The sequence below is a fragment of the Protopterus annectens genome, chromosome 3.part0 (assembly GCF_019279795.1).
Source record: "Protopterus annectens isolate FY-2018-M chromosome 3.part0, PAN1.0, whole genome shotgun sequence".
Classification (NCBI taxonomy): Eukaryota; Metazoa; Chordata; order Ceratodontiformes; family Protopteridae; genus Protopterus; species Protopterus annectens.
The window spans coordinates 567,293,536-567,318,068 of record NC_056731.1 but is presented as its reverse complement, the minus strand read 5'-3'; the positions used below and the strand labels follow the sequence as shown (position 1 = coordinate 567,318,068).

The window sequence follows — 24,533 nt, the reverse complement described above, 5'->3', positions numbered from 1 at the left end:
TACTGGCAAAATTTCTGGTGTATATAATGGATATAAAAAGTTTACACACCCCTGTTAAAATGCCAAGTTTTTGTGATATAAAAAAATGAGACCACAATAAATAATTTCAAAACTTTTCCCACCTTTAATGTGATATATAACCTGTACAATTAAGTTTGAAAAACAAACACATCTGTTAGGTGAAAAAATATAAAAAATAAAAAATGTAGAATACGCTGGTTGCATAAGTGTGCATACCCTTAAACTAATACTTTGCTGTGTGTGCACACCCTTAAACTAATACTTTGTTGAAGCACCTTTTAATTTAATTACAGCATTCGGTCTTCTTGGGTAGGAGTCTATCAGCGTGGCACATCTTAAGTTGGTAATATTTGCCCACTCTTTCTTGTAAAAGTGCTCCAAATCTGTCAGATTGCTAGGGCGTTTCTTGTGCACAGCCTTCTTCCAGTCACCCCACAGATTTTCTATTGGATCTAGGTCTAGGCCCTGGCTTGGCCATTCCAAAACTTTAATTTTCTGGTTGGTGAAGTCTTCCTTTTATTGATTTGGATGTATGCTTGGGGTCATTGTCATGTTGAAAGGTGAAATTCCTCTTCATCTTCAACTTTCTAACAGATGCCTGAAGGTTTTGTGCCAAAAGTGTCTGGTATTTGGAACTGTTCATAATTCCCTCCACTTTGACTAAATCCCCAGTTCCAGCTGAAGAAAAGAAACCCCAAAGCATGATGCTGCCACCACCATGCTTCACCAGGGTGATGGTTTTCTTTTGGTGATGTGAAGTGTTGCTTTTGCGCCAAATGTACTTTTTGGAATTGTGGCCAAAAGTTCAAACATGGTCTCATCAGACCATAACACATTTTTTCCACATGCTTTTGGGCAACTTGATTGTTTTGTAAATTTTAGCCAGGCCTGGATGTTTTTCTGTATAAGGAAAGGCTTCCATCTTACAACTCTACCCCAAAGTCCAGACATATGTAGAATATGGGAGATTGTTGTCACATGTAGTACACAATCAGCATTTGCCAGACACTCCTGCAGCTCCTTCAGTTTTGCTGTAGGACTCTTGGCAGCCTCCCTCACCAGTTTTCATCTTGTCTTTTCATCAATTTTAGAGGGACATCCAGTTCTTTACAACATCACTGTTGTCCCATATTTTCTCCACTTTTTGATGACTGTCTTCACTCTGTTCCATAGTATATACAATGCTGAGGACATTTTTTTTGTACCCTTCTTCTGACTGATGCCTTTCAACAATGATATCTTTTGATGGTTTGTAAGTTCTCTGTGAACCATGGCGTTTGCTGTAGCAGGCAACTGAGTAAATGTCAGGAAAATCTTACTAGGACAGCTGAACTTTATTTGGGGTTAATCGGATTCTCTTTAATTGATGGCAGGTGTGTACCCAAGAAGACTGAATGCTGTAATTAAATCAAAAGGTGCTTCAACAAAGTATTAGTTTAAGGGTGTGCACACACAACAAAGTATTAGTTTAAAGGTGTGCACACTTTTGCAACCATCATATTGTATGTTTTTTATTTTTTATATTTTTCCCCTAACAGATTTTTTTGTTTTTCAATTGAATTGTAAAGGTTATATGTCATATTAAAGGTGAGAAAAAGTTTTGAAATGATTTATTGTAGTCCCATTTTTTTATATCCGAAAAACCTGGCATTTTAACAGTGGCGTGTAAACTTTTTATATCCACCATATGTGTATGTGTTCATGCATACTTGCAAAAACCTTCACTGGTATGTGGTAATATGGCAGAGACATTTTGCAGACCAGATTCACTTGCATTTGATAAGAATATTGCAGAGAATTGGAGAATATTGGAGCAAGAGTACCATATTTTTATACAAGCAGCTTATTCTGACAAAGGTGCACTCACCAGGGCCTTCATTTTGCTAAACTTAGCTGGGTCAGAGGCCATTTAAAGAGAGCATTCATTTTTGTATGCATCAGCAGTATATGAAGGAGAAGGGGAAACCATCATATTGTTGTACAGCGTGAATCAAGGGAAGACCCCGAATGTTTGAAATGCAAATTCAGGGAAATGTGCAACCCCCAGACAAATGTTAGATTAGAAAGACATTTGTTTTACACAAGAGATCAAAAGCCAGGAGAAACTTTTGCAGCTTATATTACTGACCTGAGAAACAAAGTTAAAATGTGTAGGTTTGATGATTTAAAAGATGAGCTAATAAAGGACAGGCTTGTGTTTGGTATTAATAGTGCTATAGTGAGAAAGATTTTGCTTTGTGACAATGATTTAACGCAGAGCAAAGCTATTGAGATTTGTCAAATCCATGAAGTAAGAGAAAGGCACTGAAGTGTGCTTGCAAGTGATAAGAGAATGATTTCAGCAGGTCCCAGAGCAAATGCAGACAGCATGCAACACATGGCTAGCAGAAGCAGGCCTAAGCACATGGCAGCTGTAACCCCCTGTGGGTGTGGCAGGTAAAACTCATAGTTTTCCACAAAGTTCTAAGACTAGTTCATTGAAATCAGGGGTGCAGGTAACTAAACCACTTGGGAGGGAGTGCTATAGCACAAAATATATGGATAGGCTTAATTATGCCCTAGGGCCAATAGCCTAGTACCTACCAATGAACCTATGAACCTATGAAAAGGACATGCATTCCAAGGATGAGTCAGCAAAACCCAAATCAAGCCTCATTGTTAACTGCTGCAATTGTGGTGCCAATCATGTGTCTAAATAAAATACAAAAGTGCTTGGCATTTGGTTAGCAATGCCACAAGTGAAACAAATGGAACCATTTTCAAAAGTTTTGCAAATCAAGTAAACCTCATACAGTTATAAAGATGTGTCACTTAATTACCTTGACCATATAGAGAGCTGGAACCTTACTTTCTATGTAGATGGTGTATCAGTAATTGGTGAAAAGGTTGATGCAGTAGATTTACTGGCAAAGAATGAAGTATTTTGTACTGTCCAGATCAATGGTAAAACCACAGAGCTCAAGGTAGATACTGGTTCAAAGTGTTATGTCAGCAGACATGTTTGCTAAGGTAAGAGCTGGTGAGCAAGTCAGTATGGCCAGTTGTGTGAAACTTGTTGCTTATGGAGGTGAAGAAATTCAGACAGATGGCTCAGTAGTGCTTTCATGTTATTTGGCTAGGTACTGCTACAGCTTACTATTCTATGTAGTCCGAAGACCTGTGCAGTCATTATTGGGTCTCAGAGCCAGTTTGAGAATGAATTTGCTTTCTTTTACCAAAGAAGTTAATTATATAAGCACGTCTCAGCTCCAATTTTACTGAAGCTATTTTCTCAGAGTATGCTGATGTTTTCGATCACAAGTTATGCAAACTTCCGGTTGTGTATTCTATGAAGTTAGAAACAGAGATCAGTCCAGTGGTGAGACCAGCAAGAAAAGTTTAATAGCTATGCAGAATAAAGTCAAAGCTCAGTCGCATGAAATGGTGCAGCAAGGTATAATTTGTCCAGTTATAGAACCTATTGAATGGGTGTCGTCCATGTTAGCAGCCCACAAAAAAGGCTCAGGCAAAATCAGAATATGCATTCACCCAAGCGATTTGAACAAAGCATTTAAGAGACCACATCATTCTATGCGTACAGTTGAAGAAGTGGCAGCCCTAATACCAAATGCCACTGTTATTTCTGTCTTGGATACAAAAAGATAATTTTAGCAGGTGATGCTTGATTGCAAATCTTCACTACTGACTACATTCAGTACCCCATTTGGATGGTATAGATTCCTTAGGATGTCAATTGGAATAAATTCTCCAAGTGAAGTCTTTCAACGTGCAGTGGAGCAAATTAGTTCAGGTTATCCTTGTGTCATAATAGTAGATGATTTATTGGTTGGAGGCAATGGCGAAGCAGAGCATGACAGAAACCTTAGGAAAGCTCTAGACAGAGCACGTGAAGTGAACCTGATGCTCAATCCTCTAAAGTGCGAATTCAGACTACCAGAAGTTACACATGTAGGTCATTTATTTACTACCACTGGCATGCGACCAGACCCATCCAAGCAAGCAGTCATTCTTGAGATGCCAGCACCAGATAATGTTCAAGCTCTACAACATTTTCTTGGTATGATCAACTATTTAGGTAAGTTTATACCAGACTTCAGTGAGTTTGATAGCACCTTTGAGAGATCTAATGTGCAAAAATGTTACATGGTCTTGGTTGGAACAGCACCAGAGAGCATTTGAAGACCATAAGCATAAAATGACCACCCCACCTACCTGAAGATACTATGATGTCAGTAAACCAGTAACTCTTTCCTGTGATGCTTCAAAATTTGGTCTTGGTGCAGTTATTCTTCAAGAAGGCAGACCAATAGCCTATGTATGTATAACTCTCACCAAAACTGAAATGCAATATGCTTAAATTGAGAAAGAACTTTTGGCAATAGTATTTGCATGTTCAAAGTTTCATAATTATATTTATGGTCAAGCTATTCAGATTGAAACTTATCACCAACCTCTAGTCACTATTTTAAAGAAGCCTTTGCATTCAGCTCCAGTGGGATTACAAAGAATCATACTCAAATTGCAAAAGTACAAGTTCAAAATGGTCTAAATAAAAGGTAAACTTCTTTATCTGGCTGATATCTTATCCAGATACAACAGAACAGATTAATGCAGATCATTTTGACTTTGATGTCATGGAAGTGCATAATTTTTTAACCATGAGATTTGATGAGCTGAGAGATCATACAAAAACTGATTCAATTGTGCAAAAGCTCAACCACTTCATTAATTTTGGATGGCTATTGAAGCAATCTAGTGTACCACCTGAAGTGCAAACTTATTTTCCTTACAGAGATGAGATGTTTATGGAAGATGACATTATTTTCAAAAGTCCTAAAATTGTTGTTCCTCCTTCCTTACAATGTGAATTTATCCAGATTTTGCATCATGGTCACCCAGGTTCCAAATCTACCAAAAGAAGGGCAAGAGGTCTAGTATTCTGGCCTTCTCAAGTGTAAGACTTTGATAAAGTACTTTCATCTTCTTCAGTATGCAGTAGTTCTAAACTGCATTTGCAAAAAGAACCACTTCAGCTAAGTCACGTTCTTGAACAACCTTGGTCAACAGTAGCTACTGATTTATTCGAGTTGAACAATCAGCATTAGTGTTGGTAGACTCTTATTCGAACTGGTTGAGATTGATTTACTACCTAACCTAACGTCCACTGCTGTAACTACCAAGTTGAAACATCATTTGTCAGCCCATAGGAGTCCACAGAAGCTTATCTTTGACAATGGTACCCAACTGACCAATCAGTTGTTTCAGAAATTAGCAAAAGAATGAGACTTTTTACATGTTACTAGTAGTCCAGAATACCCAGAGTCAAAAGGACTAGCTGAACACGCAGTGCACAGTGCAAAGCAATTCCAAGAGAAGTCAAAGCATGATAATACCCATGTCTTTTTGAATTTACTCATTCTCAGAAACATACCCCGTAACGATATACTTGGCTTGCCTGCTCAGAAACTTCGTTGCCTATCAGTTCCAGTTTTTTGAGGCCTAAACCTAAAAACAACCAAACAATCAAAGCCCAACTATTCAGAAAGCATTCTTTTTCATCAGTCCAATTATGATAAATTGAGCAGATTTCTTTGTCCATTGAAAGAAGGAGAGAAAGTGAGGATACAAATGGTGAAAGGTTTTGACCAGATTGGTCAAGTAACAGGTATATGTGCTGAGCTGAGATCCTACTTCGTACAATCTGAGGGTGTGGAGTACAGGAGTAATCACAAACATCTTCTTCCAGTATCAGAATCGATATCACAACATTGTTCCTGTGATACAGACTCTAGATCTCAGAGCAACCCAGACAATGTTCCTGTTGTAGAACGTGTCTTAACTTTTAATTCCATTCCTAATGATGTTCCTGATGTCCCCAAAGTTGAACATTCAGCAAACAGAGTCCCAGTTGCTAGACCTAGTTCTAATTTCTATGTCACACAATTTGGTCATATTTCCAGACCTAGTGTGAAATACTCAGCAACCTGGACATAATTGTTTATATGCATTTAGTTCTTTATAATTGCATGACAAAGAATAATTTTTTATCAGTTGCATGTCAATTAATGTCGTCAATACTGCATGACCCGTTTCACAAAGAGGGAGGATGTAGAATAGTGTGTGTGCTGTACCTTTAAGAAGCATTTCAAGGACAGCATGTGCATATAAATAGCAAGCACATGCTAGCTTCAGTGCCATTTTGAGAGTGCAGCCAGAGAGTGAGCATGAGTGTGACAGCTAGTTTGTTATAAGTCATTTTCAGATGGTATTGCTATACTAACATAAACCAGTTTTATGGTTTTGTGAGGGATTTTTGAAGAGACCCAGCAGAGGATATCTTCCAGATTTTTAACATTATTACCTAGGTAATGCATGATTGTGATTGTGATTTTCTAGTGAGTGTTTAGTTTTAGCTTAGTTAGTAGGATTTCTGAGTTAAAGGGTATGGGAGAACAGGTGGATATCTAGTGTGTTTCTGTAGAAAATAGTGACACCAGTAGATTGTTTGGCTCTGTCTAATCAGATAATGTTTTAGCTCAGTGGACAATTTCATCATTTTTGTTTCCTGGCAACTTATATGCCAGAAATGTGTGGTGTTATCAATGCATGCGCTTCAGGGTGTTTGTCATAAATGTTTCAGCAGTTTTTATGATATATATATATATATATATATATATATATATATATATACACACACACACACACACACACACACACACACACACTCATGGGGGTGCAGGGGGGTTTACCCCCCTCCAAAAATTACACGAAAGTTAGTGTATGTGTGTTAATTGGTTTGTGTTTCGGGAAAGTGCCATTTTGGTCAAGTGTAATTTTGGAGATTTACTGTTGGTAATCAGTATGGTTATTTCATTTACTTTACAAACAGAAAGGATTGAAGCGTATATGTAGGGTGTACGTTACAAGTGAAATTTACTGTGCTTGCAGTTCATGTTCAATGCGGCAGTGGTGGGTCGGTGTTGGACAACTAAAATATTTTGAGTATGTAGGCTTCAACTTTGTCAGCTTTCACTTATAAGACCATTTGCTTAAAACATGTTGACAAAGAGGTGTTCAACATTTTAAGCGCTCATTGTTATAATATAGACCTGAATATAGTAAGTTATGCCTGCGTTTGGGTGAATGTCACCACCAAATTTTATGGCTATGGAAATGTGATGATACAGGTAGAAGCATTGTTGCTTGGTTTTACATTTAATGCCTAATTTGTGAGTAAATTGTTGTTATTTTTGGTAACTGTACTTGAACAGTAAGGTATTTGAGTGCTGATATAGGTAAGTTGTGATTGGTAGATGAGGTTCAGAGGTATTTTGATTGGAGGACACTGGTAATCTTACATTTATATAAATGAAAATAAACCATAGCAACACAATTTCAGTTGCAAACATTATACATTACAAACCATGCCAGCACAACAGTAGCTGCAAACATTATACCTTTACCATTATACCCTTAATATATCCAGTCGTTATCAGTCAACCATTACATAGCTCATTCAAATCCATCCATCTTTTAAACCTCATTCAGCCTCCTCTGCATGTATTGATCCCACATTTCCCATATTGTTTCCTATATAATTTCCTCCTACCCTTTTCTAAGGAACCCGGTTCCACTTGCTTTATCTCTGTTACTTCTAGTAAATTAGGTTTAAATTCTGATTTCCATTTTATAGTAATTGTTTTTTGGCATCCATCATAATTAGATTCAGCAAGGCCTTACTATCTCAGTTTTGACGGACTTGTGAGGGTAATGGATATTGGAAACTAAATAACGGATCAATGCATATTGACTTTAATAACAAAACATATTTATTTATTCAAGTCAACAAACAATTTGCATGCAAACATTTCACAATACTAAAGTGTTTCAGCAGTGGTATTGCTAGACAAAAAATGTTTTAACTGATCACAGATCCACAATCTCCATTGAAAGTACCTCATGTAGATCCAGAGCCACAGGTTGCAGACTCCCTGCTCTAAGTAAAAGCAAAAGAAAGTAATACTTAAAGTTTCACTGTACAAATGTGGCAGATTTACCAGAAAACAAATAGAACAGGAGATGCCATTTTAAGTAACCATATGCATTATTGCAGGCTGAGTAAATAAATTAATTATTTGTGCCACTTTTACTTCATCAGAAGATAAATGCATTAACTTTCATATACTACAAACTCCAACTCCAAAAAAAAAATACAGAATACAGAGCTAACTTGTTTCTCCAGTGTTGCATTAACTGGCCATGGAGTCACTAAAATAGTACATTAAAGAACTGACTTTAGCAGTGATCTATACAGGCATCATTCTTTGCTAATGATGTCCTTCTGTTAATAACAGAGCTTGAAAATTATTTAATAAACTTAAAAAAAAAAGTCTTGCAGTGTACTCCAAAATCTATGGTCTGTCAGTTAACTGCAAATCCTTTCACTAAACATAAACTATAATTCCATGTGATTTCTTTAACAAATATTTTCAGTGAACATAGGAAACAAACTTTTAAATTGTAACCATAAATTTAGTAAACCCCAAACAAGTAGCAAAGAAAATTTTGAAATAATCACTCCGTAGGTCAAACATTTATCAAAGTATTAGACTAGATTGCACATAATAATGGACCAAAGTGAAGCCATAATACAACTCACAGTACTTCTCCAAATCTTGTGTAAAATACATTAAATGACAGATATATTGCCAGTAGGTTTAAAAGAAATGGATAGAAAGGGAAGAGCAATAGCAGACATGCCTCTGAACTGTCCAGATTTTTGCAGCATGTCTAGTTTTTTGCCTCATATTTTGGCGGTTCCTAAAAATGTGTGGTTTTGTGGCAGATCAGTGATGATTGAAGTTAGTAAATAATGACATCTATTTGAGTATCACACTTGTTTCATACTTCATATTCTTTGGAAAATGTATGCTAGCACAAATTATATTATTTTGGCCACTTTCTAGGTTTATAAGAGCAATATGTAAAATCTCTATTTTTGGGCCTTTGTCTCCTCCCCCATTATTTTAGTCTGTGTCCATATTTCCTGTGCAAATAGTTTGAGAGGTATTATAGCAGATAAAGGAAGCAAAAAGGAAGAAGATGGGAGGAGAAAGAACATTAAAGTGAGATGAAAGAAACAATCCAAAGGAACAGCACCCCAACATATGAAGAACCCATATTTATTTAACTCTGTGACATTAAGCTATTAAACACTAATGAAGGAGAAAAATAATCTACCACCTATCATACACTGGATAATAGATATAGAGGAGAACAGGGAAATAAAAAAGCACACATAGCCTACATATTAAACAGATAGATCCATAGATTAAAAAGAACGCAATAGGAGGAAACATTAGAAAAGGAGGCACTGAAATGGGGTGGGAAGATGCCCTAAGAGTTGAAATAACTGAGCAACACTAGAAGGAAGTCTATATTCTCCCTGATAAACCTTTAGATCACACAAGTTTATAATAATTGTAAAAAGTAAAACATTACTACCAAAGACTAGCTGATATGCAATTTTTATTAACTAAATTATTTTAGTTTGCATTGCCTGATTAGTTTGGCCACTATATTATGTTTTTAATTGTGGAACATGACTGGCTACAAGTCTACACTAAATAATGCCTGAATGGCTGTATTTTTCTTAGTAACTTTGCAACATGATTGATTATATTGTTTTTCACTTGTATTTATGATTGGTAGAAAATTAATTGTAAGGGACCTATACATTTTACCTTTCACACATTCATTACATTACATTACATTATTCTAGTTTCAAGTGATACATGATTATGTTCAAAATATTCATAGCATATGGTCTCATCATCTCACATCGTATTTGTGGACGTTAGCGTTTTGGTTTCACTTTTACGTACCAAGTGACGAACATTAAATTTCCTCTGCTTGAAACGGCATATTACTGAATATGTTATTTATTTTAAGATAACATCTAATTACGTTTTAGAATGAAGCTTCCTAGTTATTTAGTGTTTTTAGCTTTATTTAGATTTTGATTTTTATGCAGTGCAAGCATAATATTCGTGAAGCGCATAATTTTCTTTTTTGAGGCTATGCGTTCAGGATGCTTTGATTAGCATTAAGGAGAAGACAGCAATGTTTCGCTGCCATCATAGAGTTTATGCTTTTGTATTTAAGGTGCAAGCAAGGCTGTATTCATTGATCTGCTACTTCTTTATCAATATAAATATTGTCTATTTTGTTTTTATATTAGAATAGAAATGATTACAATACGCTCCCGCGCTACTCTTTTGAATGTTTTTGACAGCTTACAACAATATGCAGGCTGAATCTGATGCTTGTATACTATAGTAACCATGGTTTTAAATGTGTAATTAACTAAGTAAATTGATTTTAATTGTTTAATTTCCCGCCTAGAGCGGTATTTAAAGAGCGTTGTTTTAATGTATTTTTATCTGAAGAAGCGTGGAGGAGTCCACGCGAAAGCGCTCATCTTCGTTATTAAAGCTCTGCATTTCTGGATCTACTTGGCATTTCATCCTTTTATTTGATCGTGGTGAGACTACAAGTATCTATAGTTGTTGCTGCTTATTTTTGGTTTTACTGGTAGTCTCTTTGACAACACTGCTACAGTTTGTTTGTTTGTCTTGACCTATACATTTGGTTATAATACTAAGTAATAATAAGTGGGATCTGAGTGGCTGTATAACTATGTTCTAAGCCAGTGAATGGTTAACAAATGTGTAGTGTGAGTGGTTACAATATGCCACCTATCATTGGTGGTAATGTTTTATTTTATATCTTCTCTGATTGGTCTTATTGTTACATGTAGTGAAATTTGAATGGGCATCATATGGATAGTAAATGTGTAATATGATTGGTTATAGTGCTTTGTTATGTCTCAAGTGATTAGTTACACTGCCTTATTTAAATGTTTCACTAATGTGTAATATTAATTCTGTCTGATAAAGCAACTAATTATGTTGTGAAAGCGCTTACCAAATCTAGCAATGTCCCAGAAAGAATAACTAATGATTATAACTTGTGTATCAAAGAAACCAATTACTAAGCAATGGAAGCTTTCTCAGGCGTCTGGGAAGCAACAGGTGATTAGTGTACATTGCTGATTTTGGAAAATTATGAAAAGGTTATAAGCAGTAAAAAATGCAAACAAAGCTTATTCCAAACAAATTACGTGCTTCCATCGAAAGCAGTTATATGACTTCATCAGAATTCTCACCCCAAACAGAAGAGCCCATTAAATAGTAATCCGAATAACCACATGACCAAATAACTTAGCTAAACATTAAAGTGTTCCATCAGGAGTACATTCAAACACATTAATAATTCATTTATACAACCTCACTGCATAAGAATTAGTAAGGAATTGCCTATCAAATAAACATCTCAAAATTAAATCATAGTTTAAAAATAATTTAAAATATTTAAATTTGTTGAATAGTTATAAGTATGAAGTGCAAACTATTCATAATAAAATAGTGAAAAAAGTAATAAATGAAAAAAAATACAACATTGTCAATGAACAATAAATATGTAAGCACATATTAAGGAAATATTAGGAAAAATTTACAACCCTAGTGTAAATAAAATTTGTGCTAATGTCAGGTGCAGCAGACTATTCAGACTCACAATATAGGTTAGTCCCGGTGGTTGTGTAGCATTTAATCCACATGCTAATCTAGCTCTTTTGCTTCCAACTTAGCACATCAGTCACCACCTTTTAAGGACTGCAGCACCTTTTCTAAGACATAAAATGAGAATCTTTTAACATTTTCACAACCTAGTTAAAGTCAAAACAGGGCATTAGTCACACCCTTGGTTTTAATATCATAAGTGTTCATAAATCATCTATTTGAACTGCCTATCAGCCCTGCCTACATAGAATGACCCACAAGTCACATATGATGCAATGTAAGCAACTCCAGAGATTTTACAATTAAATGTACTATTATTTCTTACAGTTCTTGGGTATGACACTACTCCAAAAGTTAATTTCTTAAAAAAATGTACTCAATAGAATATTTTATTCCCATACTAGATGCCCATTCAGAAATTTTCATGAAATTATTATTCTTCACTTCATAATCATTGTCACTTACAATTATGCAATCTATTTTACATTCGTCCACATATTTATTCAGCCAGAATGAATTATGTTTTGCAATAGCTGAAAAAACAAATTAAACATAAAAGGCTCCATAACACATCCCCATGGCACTTCTCTTTATATTTGTGTTGTATCTGACATGAAACATTGAGCACTTCCATAGCCATCTAGTTAAATACGTATTATACTTGTTATTAGATAAAGCATGATGTGTGGTGTAATGAATCAAAGGCGATGGCTAAATTTAAAGATACACTTGCACATTTAAGCTTAAATCCATAGCTGTTTTGACTAGATTATAATAATCAATCATGTTAGTCAGTGTAGATTGACCTCTAATAAATCCATGTTGTTAGATATCAATTACTTCAACTATCATTTTCTCTAACTTGATTATAGCAAGTAGAAACCTTTCGAAATGCACATCCAAACTGAATGTTATACTTATAGGCCTATAGTTATTCATATCTTCTGCATTACTCTTTATAATAATTAGAATAATATTGGAAAGCTTCTGGCTCTTTAATGCTATCATAGTGTATTATAGGTTCATATGTTCATAGGATGATACTAGGCTATTGGCCTGGAGGCCCTTATAAGCCTAGCCAAGAATTTTACCCATGTTCCCAGAAAGTCAGCACCCATTTTCTCTGTCCATCAGGGACACAGGTGAGATCCCAGGTTTATATTTTCTGTTTCCCATCCAGTGGTCCAGGTTCATCTTAAAGAGGGCTAGTCGGGTACACTGCTTGACATGGAGAGGAAGTCTATTCCACATATGAGGGAATCATTGGGACACAAATCTATCCTGCCAACAAGTTCTATTAATGTCACAGACCAGGTTGAGACCTTGCGTGCATTTTGCGTGAGTGGAGTTTGACCTATGGATATGCAGCAACTCCATCAAGGCTGAGTCTGAGACAACCTTGTATGTCAGACACAGGTCACCTCTGGGCAGTCTGTATGAGACTGAGTAGAGGGGCAGAGCTTTTAGCTTATCTGTATAGGATAGGTGTTTGAGACCCTGGATTATTTCCTGGTCAGGAACCTCTCTGGTCTCTCCAACTGCTGCATGTGCTTGGCAATGTACTCGATAATGGGTCTGATAAGGGAGGAGGATGTTATGAAATCATTGTTCCTGGATAAAATACCCTTACTTATGAGGTGGGCCATGTAGAAACCCATACATATGATGGAGGCAACATGGATGGATTAACTAAATAAGACATAAGATTTATTAACAAAATAGCTGGAAGAAAATCTAGACTCACAGAATTGCCATTTTTTGGTTTGTTAAGTGAGGCTTGTAATATGTCCAGTGTCATAACAAGACATATCTCATCCTTAGTAATGGAAGGTAAGATGGCATTTTCCACAGGATCTATTTTACCTTATATTCTATAGTAATAATCATTGAAGGAATTAACAATTAATGGAGGATTAGTTACCACAAGTCCATCCAGACTCAAAGTCAAAATGTTTCTTCACGTGGAATACCCTATTGGTTTATTTATGTATTTACATTTAATTACTGGGTAACTCCAACTGGGTAGATGCCCATTTTTAATGGAGGCCTGGGGAGCAAAGCAACAAATTATTACAAAACACTTCATGAACAATAATTTTGCAATATTCAAAAATAAAACAAAAATATCTGCTGTTTAAATAATTAGAACAAATAAGAGATAATATAAACATTGATTAAGAACTGATACAAGTTATATGGCAACTATTTAATATTTATATACATTTTAGATAGTTTTTAGACAGTTTTGGAGAACAATTAATGGAAAGTTAGTTTAATACAAACAGGAGTTGCAATATGAAGTGAGGTAAAAAACGGCTTATGGTATATTTAGAGAAAATAAACAGAAGCATCTTTGTTTTTTTTATACAATTGAATTTTCACCTCCATCATTTGAAGTCTATTTTTCAATGACTCTTTGTATGCATTCTCTGAAGTTCCCTCAAGATTATCATATAATAATTTTCTAACAAGTTGTAACTGTAATCATTTTCAGTATTACTACTTATTGCAGTTTATTTGTATTTGTTTACCAGGACAGACCACTGATGTCCTGGACCTTTATCAGACTCAGCTTGAGAGCATTGTCTGATTATGTGACATGCTCTGAGTCGGGTCTATATCATATATTCGAAATTCCAAAATGTTGACCACCATATGTTCAAACTTGGAATTTCGAATATTGAAAACATCGAACGCTCAGAATAGAGAATTTTTTTCCGAGGTAAAAAAATTTGCTGTTCCAAGAAACATACATACAACACAAGCACACCAAAATAAATAAACCACACACATACAGTAAACAAAACCCAACGCCACACTAAACCACACATACATTACTATCTACTTACCTTAACTGCACCCTAACTCTAAGATCCATAACTATCGCACACATACCCAATGAATCTATACACAAACTAATACACACACATACAGTTAACAAAACACAACCCTACACTACACCATACATACATTACTAACTATCCACTTACCTTAACCCGTACCCTAACCCTAAGGTCCGTAACTCCTGCACCACAGTGGAGGAAATAGCGAAGCCACTGAATGTCCCACCAAAATCTTGTCCTAGGTAAGATTTCAATGTTCTGGGGCTTCGCTATTTTCACCATTCAATATTTTGGGTACGATGTTTTCACATTCGGCGATTTACCTCTTCGGAATTTTGATATAGACCCCTCTGAGTCACACAGTTGCACAATGGAGCCTAAGACAATCAAACCCTGGACCACAGAAAATAGCTTGTTGACAACTCCTTAATCTTCTTTGCCAAATGCCAAAAATTGAAGTTATCTAATTCATGCTTAATTTCATAATTTGCTTTAACGTAATTAAACCTCCTGCATGAAATGAGATGGTATAGTTCTCATGATCTAATGATCTCATGATCTAAAGTCAACAGTATTATGGTTGGATTTGCCTTGAGGCTCCCATAGCCTAATATTACACATTAGACCTTCCATGTTTGTAGTCAAAAGACCTAACTGTTTACTCTCCTGTGTGGTTATCTTGACCATCTGGCTTTATCCATGGAATATAATGATATCCAAATAATCACTGGGAAAATAAAATGTGGCTATTCAATCTTTCCATTGAATTTTTAGGTAATTAAGGTCTCCCACTGACATATGCTTTGACTTCATGACATTCTAGTGAGTTCATACTTGAATTAAAATAACATGACAGTAAATGTATACTACCCTTTGAAGTATGCATGTCTATAGCAAATACTTCATGATTATTGTTAATGACGACTAAATTAGATTGCATTACATCATCAACAAGAATCATAATCCCACCACACTTCAACCTGTCATGTGTACACTCTTATTTCACCTCTCCTGGGAAGGCTATGCTCACAGTACACCATGCTTCTACAATTATGGTCACCTTATATTCATTTTCTTTCAGCATGATCTTAAGTTTGGGTTTATTTACCATACTTTGTGGATTACAGAAGTATTATAAAATGTACTATTTCTGATCTTACTTTATTTTCTTTTTCTAAAAAAGGGGTTTTTTAGTCAGTTATTCTACTGCTAAGATGTCTGGCATCGTAATTATGTTGGGCCAACCTTTCTGAGCATTCTGAAATGTGAATCAAATTCTTCCCATGGTATAACATTGTACATACTGTACAATCATATTGAGCATAGTAGTCTGACTTATGTATTGCATATGTATGTCTTGCTGTACTTGTGATCATGTTATCTTCTGGAATTAATCATCTTATTAAAGCAATAAAGATATGTTCAGACTGTATACTTCCACCACATGGTGTACTGCATGTGGTTTAATAGCATAATGTATGTCACTGGTGCTAAAATTAAGAGCTATATAACTATATTTAATGCCCTTTTTGAAAAATCGTCCTGTGATTTAGAAGCTCCATAAAATTTCTTTCCTGACATAGAGGACCATGTGATTTATTATTTATTCACATTACAAACCCTCACTACAGATTATTTTATATTGCAATTTACAAATGTAAGGATTTCACTCCTTTTAATGTAATGTTTTCATTTTTTTTTATTTTAATAATCTTTTAATAGAAAGAGATCATGACACCAAATATCCTTAGACACATCAGCATCATTAGAGGCAAATGACCAATCTAATATATTAAACTTATGTTTCCTTTCTTTCAGTAATTTCTAGTAATTTCTGTGCTAGAACTTTCAATTGACATTTCTCTACCATGTCTTCTGCTTGTGGGAGCCATATCAGGACTGTTTATAGGGATTATGCTTATATTGTCTGTAGAAAGTCTAACTCAAGGGATATCTCCCCATGTTTCAAGCTTAATTGAATGAATGTAGGAACAATTGGTATTAAAATCAGCTCTCTTTCTGTAAACTTTTGAATGCTGTATTATTTTCTGATACCACAGGCCTCACTTTCTCTTTATTCACCTTTCTAACAGCTGTAACCTTGGTAATATGTTTAGACACTATGGAAGCTCTAGTGAACATTAATTCTACAACAGCTTGAACTGTTTGAATGTTCTCCAGGGGCTTGTCTAACATTTTTTTTTAGTTGCATATGCGTTAAGAATTTTCCTTATTTTTTGCAAACAGATAATTTATTTAATGTATAAAAAATGTATTTCCTTTTCTGTTTTCATATATCCAGTGCTTTTAATTTTCCAAAACTAGCTGTCTTTTTATATAGGTCTGCAATGCAGATATTCTTTCCAGGATGTTACAAATACAGTAGCAGTGGTTGTTGATTTTGCATTGTGGCACATGCAATTAGTATTATAAATTACTTTCTTGCTATTGGGTATACAATAGTTAAGGCACTGACTAAGTGGATTCACCTCCTGTTTCTTAATATATTGTCCACATTCTTTTGAAAAAGTTGCTTTGTGTAACAAATCCTCCATCTCATATTTATTTAATGTGCTCGTTTGAACACAAGCATGACAAGAGTCAATAACTATGCTGCAGAAATGCCAAAATGCTGCAAAATATAATTGTTATTATTAAACTTAAGAGCAATATTGGTTTGCATACAGTGAATGCATAAAGGTGGAGGTAATTGTGTTCTCCAGCTATTTTACAGCACAGGAATTAGAGTGCTACACACTAGTACTTAAATGTTGCATAAACTAATGTGTTGCACAAACATTTGGAGCACAGTGGTAATCAAAGCTCCCCATGTGCAGACACTGTGAAGAATTGTGAAACATGTAGCAAGTATGAGTAAATGTTCTGCAGTGAGGAATAGCTGAATGCAACACAATACAGTTTCAGTTCAGGAATTACCAAGGGATTTTAATGCAAGATTCCACACTTATAAACACTGTGGCAACATTCTTGCAAAGAGCCAAAGTGTAAACAAATATTTTTCAGTAAATAATATAGCAATAACCCACGCCTGGGTGTGGGTAATGCGGGATTTACCCACGGTTGGTGTGGTTTGGTCCCGAGGGCGAAGCCCGAGGCACCAAACAAAGTCAACCATGGGTAAATCCCGCATTACCCACACCCAGAAGTGGGTTATTGCTATTATACTATGACGTTATTTAAGAAAATAAATAATTACTTTTCTTAAATAATGGCATTGTATAATACCTCTTTGCTGCCCTTCCGCAGCTGGCTGGTATCCGCGGCAGTTCTGATGTACTGCGCATGCCTACGCAGTACATCAGAGCAGTTGCCAAAAGCAACAGAGAAAGCAAGATCTTTGTTGCTTTTTACTGTTTTGCTATGTTAAATGGGTTTAACATAGCGAGGCAGCTTTAAAATAAGCAACGGAGATGTCCGTTGCTTATTTTAAAGCTGTCTCGCTGTGTTAAACCCATTTAACATAGTGAAACAGTAAAAAGCAACGGAGATCTTGTTTTCTCCGTTGCTTTTTTTTTAAACCTGTCTCACTATGTTAAATGGGTTTAACATAGCGAGACAGCTTTAAAATAAGCAACGGAGATGTCCATTGCTTATTTTAAAGCTGTCTCGCTATGTTAAACCCATTTAACATAGCGAGACAGGTTTAAAAAAAAAGCAACGGAGAAAGCAAGATCTCTGTTGCTTTTTACACACTGTGTCACTATGTTAAAGGAGTTTAACATAGCGAGACAGATTTAAAAAAAGCAACGGAGATCTCCGTTGCTTTTTTTAAACCTGTGTCGCTATGTTAAACTCTTTTAACATAGCGAGACAGTGTAACATAGCGAGACAGTGTTTTAAAAGAGACTTATACTAATGGAAAAAGTCCGGGCGACCGGACCTTTTTCCATTAGTATAAGTCGATTTACAACGTGCATGCTGGCCAATCAGCGTGCACGTTTTGGAATATTAATGGGGGGTCATGGTATAATTTGGAAGTGTAAATAGTGTTAGAGGATTAATGTACAGAGCAATGTCAGCACAGAAACATGTAAAGTAAGTGTAAACAAATATTGTTCAGTAAATAATTTGGAAGTGTAAATAGTCTTAGAGGATTAATGTACATAGCAATGCCAGCACAGAAACATGTAAGATAAGTGTAAACAAATATTTTTCAGTAAATAATTTGAAAGTGTAAATAGTTTTAGAGGATTAATGTACAGAGTAATGCCAGCACAGAAACATGAAAGGTAAGTGTAAACAAATATTTTTTCATCTACTTGTTGCCTAAAAGGATTAAACCACTGTACATTGTCAACACAGAATCTCTTAAAATAACACAGTGCTAGGGTCTCACCATATAAACTTTATGATACAATCAAACACACAGATGGAATGCAAACGAATGCATAGCAGCACAGTGGTAAAGCTGTATAGTACACAGATGATATGTAAGTAACTCTTGTTCACTTGTGTATAGATTAAGGGGATTAATGCATAGAACAATGCTAGCATAGAATCACGTATTTCAATACTTAATTCTCCCACATAAAAACTTTGTGAGGCTCCCAGGCACACAGAAAGAATGTAAATAAATGAAATTTCACTTAATAATAGATAAAAATGCCTAACACAGTGGTAATACTCTAGCTAACAGAGAAATTCTAGCCAAGTAATATATCTTACTTATACCTTAATACTCAGTATAGTGTCAGCACAGAATCACTTAAGGTATTACCATGCAAAATTCCCCCACATATAAACATTGTGAGGTACTCAGGAGCACATAAGGAATGCAAACAAATGATGTATGTCAAGATGCTAGATTCTCCAACATATAAACAATTTGAGGCACTGAAGCACACAGACAGAATAAAAACAAATAATTTTTAATTAATTAAAGTGAAAAAGAATTCATGAACAACTCTGTGTCAACATAAAATTACCAAAGGGAATTCAGTGTAAAGTTCTCCTTCTACAGACACTGCGGAGACTCTTAAGAAACTATTTGCCATTTTTTTTTTTTTGCTAGCCAGGCTTCGTGTCTGACTGTCTATATATTTTAAGCTGACGTGTGAGCCATGGATTATTGCTTCCTTGGTGCCTTTTTATCCTGTGAGGATAAAGCTTGTTTTATATCGCTGGAAAAGTAGGCAGGACAGAAAGTAGTTCTGTGCATTCATGTGGTGGGGTGTGAGGGTCACTACACTACAATTAAGGTAAAGGCAGGCTTTCAGAAAACTCAGGGGCAGATCTAACAACTATCCCAATCCCTCTGAGCTTCACACTTTAGGGACCTAAACCTTGTCACCACAATAAACAGGACATGCTAGAGGGCTAGATTCCTGTCCCAGAGACTTCCTATACTCTGGAACAAGCTATCCATGTATGTCAAGCAAAGCTCCTCATTAGCACTCTTCAAGAAAAATCTTGATGAGTGGATGGGAAATAGGAAATACACCCTGGGGAACACTTCTGTGGCTCTGCTTGACAAGGGCACATGAAATTAACTTTCTCGGGTGGCATAAGCCAGGGAACTTTGTTGACTAGGCTTACTTAGGCCCTTGGGCCGATAGGCTAGTACCTACCTATGAACCTATGGTCTGTGGGGGAGCTTGCTTCAAAGGACTGGAAATAAAGTATCCAGATTTATGCTGTTAACCAAATTTAAGGATCATCACTGCATCACTATTCCTAAGAATGAATGGCTACCAGGAATACAAAAGCCACCTTTTTACTAAATATCTAACTAAATACCTTTACCTGTGAGCAACTAAATAAATGCTACTACCCTGCTCCAAAAATGAGCTTCAAAATGGAACCACTAAGTGACAAATAAGAAATTATGAATGTGTCTAGTTCCAAAGACCTCTATTTACCATTGTCATATGTGAAAACTCCTTTAGTAAAACAATTTTGCCTACATTCTAGAACAGGAAAAAAAGGCAATAATCTTCAAATTTCAAAAATCTTAAGTAATAAAGCAAAACAAAACAAAGCAAGCATAATGGTTGCAATGACAGAACCATTATCTATGTATTTATTTTCTTCCATCACATTATCTGCAAACTGCACTGCATCACCTAATTGAAAAAAGTGCAAAGGATGGCCAAATTCAAAATCTAAATTGTATAAAACAAACAAAGCATTGTCTCTCTACCCTCACCTGGTAATTATATATACTAACTCAGAGATGCCCAAACACCTGACAAACAGCAGCTCAGTCAACCAAATGCAGTTCACCAAACAGCTATTAAACTAACCTATACTAGACCATTTCAATAACTCCAAACTATCTATCTATATATTTATCCAGGAATACTTTATAAGCTCGAGATACTGAAATCTCGAATTTCAGTATCTCAAGTTCATAAAGTGGAAGGATCGGAAGATCGCAACCACAGAAGAGTGAAATTCAAAATCTCGAATGTAGGAGATTTTGAATTAGTGGTTCTGGTGTTACGATGTGTTTGTGGATTCATGTAAGTGTTTATGTTTAAGGGTGTTGGTTGGGGGCTGTAGTGTGTGTTAGTTTGTGTTGTTACTGTGATGTGTGTGTGTGCGAGAGGAATGTAGTTTGTGTGGTGGTGTTTTGTGTGTATGTGTATGTAGTGTGAACTTGGAGTTAGAATATTTAAGTGGGGGATGTGGGAGGTGCAGGGGGCTTGCCCCCCTGCATATAATAAGGGTAGGTGTGTCTGCTTGTTTACTTGTGTGTGTGTGTGTTGTAATGATGTTTGCAAGTGTTGGGAGTTTGAATTTTGCATTTTTGCGGTTTCGGGATGTAGGGCTTCGTGATTGTGTGGTTTCAGGTATTTGGATTTTCTTCTTTATGAGCTTGAGATTCTGTCATTTGAGATTACAGCATTTTGAGCTTATAAAGTGAATCCATTTATCCACGTACATACATTCCTTTTCAGACTCCAAATATTGTAAAAAATGTCCCGATAATTTTGGTTATATGTACAGTATATGCAAATCTGTTCTCTATGTGTTCTAATTACTGGGTGGTTGTTCTCAAACTGACTGCGCAGTATATAGTAAATTATCGGGCATACATTGTTTCTATTCTGCTGCTGTTACTGTAAACATGGTTGATCTTTTTGCAGATATTGTTTATACAATATGGCCCATGCTGTGGCAAAAAGGGTCCTTGGATGAACTGACTTGCCTCATTAAGAAATGTCAAATAAGTAAAATAAATAAGTGTTGGCATGATCTAAAACCCAGATCAAAGGGGATCAGAATGCCATGGCTGGTTGGTTTCCTATAGGAGTCATTGCTTGTAAGACAGAACAAGCTTCAGATTCCTCAAGCACCTCCACCTCCATTTGTAATGGTGCTATAATGGGGTCAGCTAGCACTTAGGCTCTTTTTTGTATGTTTCAGCTCAAAGCAGATCTATGGGGTTCCAACCTAGCATGGAACCACAAATAATGTCACATCTTATGCTTGGAAACACCTTCATCCTGCTGTTTCCATTTCCCAGCAGACTGGAATGTGATCTAAATTTTATATCCAGTAATTGACTAATTTTTGGTCACAAAGTGTGTTCAGTATTCTTCAATGCTGCAATCAGCACAAGTGTAATGGTACACAGAGTTGGACTGGGTTGGTAGTAGGATACTATGCATCTCATTCTTCTAGATCTATAGATGGAGATCCTGGACAATTTGGATACGTTTCCTAAGTCATGCATTAAGGAAAGATCTCATTATCATTATGGAAATTGCCATGGGGTGCAGTCACACCATTTTAACTATTTATTGCTTGCTAGAATGCACTGATTAAGGTTGTTGGCACAGGTGTGTACCTTCATTGGTTGACTTAGCTGTGTCTTCCTTCCTTAAAAAAATGACTTGTAGTGGCTGTGGTTGGATTCTCTCATTAGCAGAAATGGTCTCCTTTGTTAAAGGATTCATTTCCTATATAAGCCTTCTTTCTTGCTGTGCAGGTCCACAATATGTCTGCTGCCTGCTGACAGAGCAAGAATACACTGGATCTGATTCTGTCCTTAGGGATAACGGGTTTGATGTAGGAAATAAGAAGTATTTTAGGAATTCAGACCAAATGATTATTAAGCATAAACTGAGTGTACTTTTGAAGGTCAAGAAGGAAGAAGTCCTTAAATGTGTTGGATATGTAGAATATGCTTTATGAGAAGATGAGTCATTAATTCATAAATGTCTCCACTTAAGTCATGTGGTGGAAGTAAAGGTTCATGGGTCCTATGCATACCTGCAGGGATAAAGAAGATTATTAAAGAGAAAAAGGAGAAAGTGGAATAAATGAGATATGCATTAAGAGAAATTAATATAAAGATTATAGAGTTAAGAATATTAGACATGAAATAAGAAAGGTGAAACGGAAACATGAAAAAGGGTATCATTAGTAGTGGAAGAATGGACAATAAAAATCATTTCTGATAGTCTTAGTGGTGCAATAAGGATCATTCATCTGAAATCAGGATTTTGGAAAGCAACATGTATATAATGTATCCACAAGAAATTGTATGCAAGTTCAGAGAGTTCTTCTTCTTGTTACCCCAGTCCCCAGGATGTTTCCTCGTGAAAAGAGGAAGGGTGAGTTACTAGTGAGTTTAGTGAGAAATGCCCACTAATTAATAACAAGGTAGTAAAGACCTCATAAAATTATCTAAAGCAATTTTGGCTACAGGACCTGATAATTTTAATTGCGTTCATTATATAATATGAAGGAAGCTCTGATAAAGAACCTTATAATGTGGGGCAGTGCCAGATTAGTGGGGCACTGCTCATGTTATTTCTGCATAAAAGGGTGGTAGTTTTACAGTTAATTAGTTTAAACTGGTCAGTTTAACAAGCTTTTTGAGACAATTTTGATGACTTTGATTATTTAGGATGTGAAGGTTGGTTATAATGATCATAGGGTATATTAGCTACAAGAAATTTAATTACATTTTATTCAGTTACAGTTGATGCCTTGACAGCAACATTTCAGTGGGTGTGATGTTTTTGGATTTAGGCAAAGCATATAATGCACTGCCCATAAATCAATAATTAGTTATTTAAGGAGATTTGGCTTTGAACCATGCACATTAAGTTTAGGACTGCTAAACTTCACTGAGAGGGTGTGTTCTCTGATGAATATAATATGCACAGTAGGTCCTTTAGTGATCTTTTCTGGGAACATTCCTTTTTCATGCACTTATGTCCACATTCCTTACTGTGGACATGTATTATATCAGTTCAAGATGAGATGATTTTTACAAAATCATTCGGATGACCTGCTTGAATGAGCACAATCAAATAATGCTGATTTCAATAAATCAAAATGCAAAGAGAGGCATTTTGGAAAATAGAATAAAGGTTATCCATATTCTTTGGATTCCTATATCATAGAAGAATGTAATGAGTTTAAGGATTTAGGAGTTGAATTTAGCAACTTAAGTTTCTAAATTCATTTTGCTAGCATTCTTAGGAAATGTTATTTGAGTCAAACTTTATTTAGGACAATGTCTTCTATAAATTTTTAAGTCTTGGGTCCTATTTCTAAATTACTGTTGTGATCAACAATGGGATGTGATGTGTTTTGTATATTTATCCAGAAAAGCAATTTAATAAATTGGAGAAAGTAAAACGTATTTTACAAGAAAAGTTGAGAGTCTAGGTAACTTAAGATATAAAGAAAGGTTAAGATAATCAAAATTGTTTTCTGTATGGTATACAATTTTTAGGTGGTGAAATTAATGTGGATTTTTCAATATGTAATAAGCAAAATGTTGAGAGTATTCCTCTCTTGAAACATGATATGGTAACAAGAGATAACTAGATATTTCTGAATTTGATGGCGGTGGTTACTAAAATAGAATTCTTTTTTATGTTAGGCTAGGTATAAAATGGAGTAAGTGTATACATTCCTTCAACATAAAATCAGATCAATTTTATGGTGGAAATGTGCTTTGGATAATTAATTCATGGGGTTTGGCTGCCAGTAATCTCTTTTGAAGTTATTTAGTCAATATTAAACTATTAAATAATTTGAAACA

General features: G+C 35.5%; 1 protein-coding gene across 1 annotated transcript in view; it reads left to right on the top strand.

Moving 5' to 3' along the window:
• The window catches only part of CNTNAP2 (contactin associated protein 2), a 7,772,136-nt gene that overhangs the window by 54,320 nt on the left and 7,693,283 nt on the right, over positions 1-24,533 (top strand). The window lies entirely within an intron of this gene.